At 33.1% G+C, this 4,028-nt stretch overlaps 1 long non-coding RNA gene across 2 annotated transcripts; it reads right to left on the minus strand.

Annotated features, from left to right (window-relative positions):
* Positions 1-381: 381 nt before the first annotated feature.
* On the minus strand, positions 382-979 carry LOC138913050 (uncharacterized). 2 transcript variants are annotated; one of them, XR_011418633.1, is made up of 3 exons: positions 868-979; positions 691-784; positions 382-626 (listed from the first exon to the last, which is right to left on the minus strand). It is a non-coding gene; the product is annotated as an uncharacterized lncRNA (long non-coding RNA). The 2 variants fall into 2 exon arrangements; XR_011418628.1 differs by having other exon boundaries at positions 691-806; positions 868-974.
* Positions 980-4,028: the final 3,049 nt, after the last annotated feature.

Here is a 4,028-nt window from a genome sequence, read left to right on the forward strand (position 1 = left end):
GTGAAAACAGGAAGCCGAAAACTCTAACGGTAACGAAGATATAGAGGAAATAAAATGGTGCGAGCATGGTGTGCTAAACTTGTGGCCACCACTGTAAATACCCTGCAGTTCCATTCAGCCCTTTTTTAGCAGTAAATCACTGCTAAAACTTGAGCACTAAGCGCTCAATCAGTAGTGATTTTGTATGAAAAATAGCGCTGATTTTAACATGGGCATGTCCTAGGGGCTCATCACTGCCAGAAACTAGCGCTATCTTAGCACCTGTTCATCATCATTTTAAGCGCTTAATTCATCACCAAATTCGGCGCCTTATTGGCGCTATTTAAGCGCCAAAATATCACCCAAAATCATCAGCAAAGAGAGAGAAAAATAAAAAATATGTTGAATTTCAAATCAAAAGGTTTATTTCTTTTCACTTCATGTTACTACATCATTTTTGATAAATTAATTTCATACTTTTACATTGAATTAATAGATTTTTACCAACTACGGTGACTTGTAGGGTCTTCGGTACGTTTGTCATGGCTTCCGGAGTCTTGGTGAGCTCCGTTTTCGCGCATGGATATTTTTCACACATCTCCGCATCCTCTCCGGAGACTCAGCAGGCTTCACCTGACCAATGGGATCTGAATTTGGAAAATATATATTTTTATAATATTAGAATATTAGACAAGAACGATAAAAACTTACGTAGAAGTGCAAGAATAACATCCTTCTGGTCTGTAGGACAAAATGATCTCATCTGAAATTATATTGTTTATGCACCTTGTACCATCAGCTTGACCTAAAAATAAAACATACATATTCTAAAAATGAGAAGCTATAATTATTTTGACAAGACAAAGTTATAATACCCTTTAAAATTACCTATCTAAAAATGCATTCTTGATTAATAGCACTTTTGTTTGAACTCGAAAACAACTTATCACAGTTAGAAGGCAATTGAAAAACGCAGAACAACGGCGCCTGCTTTTCAGAAATAGAAAAAGAATACTGAGCGAGAAAAACAACATCTGCAATTTCAATCTATCTTGTTGTTCTTTTCCCTTTGCCACGATCGCGCTTGCATAATTTGAGAGAGAGAAATTTGGGAGAGCGTCGTCACTGGCGCCGTTTAGTCGCTCCGTCGCAGACAGAGATTGAGAGAGAGGAAGTTGGTGAGAGAGTCGCTTCTGCCGAAGCTCTGCCGTCGCAGTCGACGCAGTGCTATTGAGCGCTCGGTCTGAATTCGGGAACTGCAGGGTACTAGTGAAACTCTTAGCCGATGTGAGTATTAAACTTTTAAATCCATTAAGGAGGTCTATTAGTAGTTCTTATTACTTTGCTTATAATAAAAAATCGAACGGAACTTTCTCTCTCTCTCTTTTAATAACATGTACTCATTCTGAAAATTAGCTAACTTTTTTTCAGAATTTAGCCGCAGTTTCGGATATCCTTTCAGTTTACACCGGAAAAATCTTAAGACACATTGTTTATTGAAATATTATTGAAATTCTAGAGGATAACAATAGATAATTTATATTGAAGGATTGCACCAACGATGAATTGCATAACAGCATATTAAATTTAAAATTTCAAAAACGTATATTCGTTATTATTTGCCAAAATAACACCTTTATATTAATTTAAAAAATCTTGGTCCAATGAGAAACAGAAAATGTGATCCTTTTTAAAGTGAACTCAATATAAGAAATGGAATTAAATTCGCCCTATTTAAGATTATTTCCAAAGACCTGAAGTAAAAGTTAATGATTTTATTGATACGTAATGTTAAATATGATATAAATTTTTTATTTATTTATTTATCTATCAAATTTAATGAAGTTGCACGTGTTCTATTTCACTTAGTGTAATAAAATATACAAAAAAATATACAAGCTCCACTAGCTTATAATTCAGCATTTCGACTTTTGTAATTTTGCAAAAACGTAATCATAACGTGCGGATGTGGTGGTTTCTTAAAAGCACATTAAGGAGATGAGTACATAATAAAATTCTTCGGTACTCAACAATTTGTTTCAGTACCAATGTAAATACCTCAATACTTATTAAGGTATTTGGAAATCTGAACCTAGGTAAAATAAAAGGTAACGAATTATTTGTATACTTCGGTTAGGTAAAAGTTAGAAATTTTTCATGTTGCCAGTGTTACAAAAGTTAGCCAAAGTTTATATTTTTCTTAGGAGTAGGGGAGAGTGGGGGAATTTCGTCACAAGGGCAATTTCGTCACCTGCAATATCTCGGAATCCATAAGTCGTAAAAATATATAATTTTTTTGTTTTAGTCCTTCAAGACGGCCAGACACAACCAATGCATTTGTTTTGCACAGAAGGCCAAGATAATTAAGCTATAATATTAAATGTGTTTTAACAGTTCAAAAGCTACATTTAGTTCTCGACGAAATTTTTTCTGTATGCCACAATTCAAAAGGAATAAGATACACGATTTTTTATATAATAATAATACACAGTGCTATAATGTGCATTTCTGCGTCAGTGATTTTTAACTTCGCGCCTAATTTCGCAAGAAAAATAATTATTTCTAAAAAAGTACGGTCTGGGGAAATTTCGCCACCCTACGCTAAGGGTAAATTCGCACCTATTTTAAATACATATTTTTATATTTGACGAGCGGGCTAACGAACAGACTACCAGCAGCAGCAACAAATATAGGACGACAACAAAAATGGTACGCTTGATCAGTGTAGCATATTTTCAGGCGTTAAACTCCCTACATTTTTCAGGTGACGAAATTTCCCCAGTTGTGTGGTGATTTTACCCCCCTGTGTGGTGAGATTGCCCCAGTATATTGGTTTTACATTTTATTTTTTTATAAATCACCAAGCTAATTAAAAAAATAGGGGAATGTCACATTTTAAAGCTTGGTGCTAACCGCATTCAACAATAAAAATAGAAATATGATAACGTGTCTCAAGATGGACAAAAAATAGCTTTGAAAAAATGCTGACGAAATTCCCCCACTCTCCCCTACAAGTTACATCAAAAACAATTATATTTGTTTTTGGTATTATTTTTACAATAATTATTCGAGCTTTCTATGGAAGCTTTATAATATAGTCGTGCGTTTTTGAGTTTAATTTAATTTTAAATTATGAAATATAAAAAAAAATGTGTTTCTCAAAGTAGATGAGACTACAATACCCGTAGAAAACGTGAGTTTCAGGCGAAATCGATACTTTTGGAGTAGTTGTTATTTTTGATCTGACATTAAGTGCGTTAAACTCAACCAAAACTCAACTAACACTTATTTTTAGGCCATTATTATTTATAATTTGATAATAATTTTGCTTGTAATTTGATAAACTAGTAAATCGACTTTCTACATATATGTTTATATTAGAAAAAGTAAAGGTGCTAGAAATTAATGAGTTACGTCAAATTAAAGCCTAATATGTGTACTAAATGTTAAAATTAAAATGACATTTTTACGAATTTTTTAAGACGTTTTTTTAAGCTCTGAAGTTGCGGAAAATATTTGTACGCATACTTTTTCCGGCAAGTGTACATTAGGGTGGACTTATTTTGTATGAAATTTCTAAGGCCATGCTCTCACCCCTTCATATATAGCCTTTTTGTATCCTTAATCCATTAAAGAAAGAAAAAGTAAAAAATAATTAGTTTTAGGCGGTGCGCAACGGCTTTAAAGTTTATTACGCTAATTTCAGATTCATCTAGATGCCGTAGACTTAATTTTATACTTTGACAGTATTTTAAAAAGTATCTTAATCACTTTCCCGAGCTTTTTAACAAGGGATGAAGTCGTTGATAAAATTCGAGTCCCTGGGAGACAATTACAACTTAAAAACAAGAAAGGAAGCTAGCTTCGGCAAGCCGAAGCTTATGTACCCTTGCAGATCATTCTATTAATTTACAAATCGCAAAAATGTTAAATTTCCTATTATTTCACATTAATTTTTCGATCGTTTCTATCACAGCTATATGATATAGTAGTTCGATCTTTTAAAAATTAAAATCGAAATTCGGAAATATTTCAAAATAGTCATATCC

Source organism: Drosophila takahashii, chromosome 2L (genome assembly GCF_030179915.1).
Source record: "Drosophila takahashii strain IR98-3 E-12201 chromosome 2L, DtakHiC1v2, whole genome shotgun sequence".
Lineage (NCBI taxonomy): Eukaryota > Metazoa > Arthropoda > Insecta > Diptera > Drosophilidae > Drosophila > Drosophila takahashii.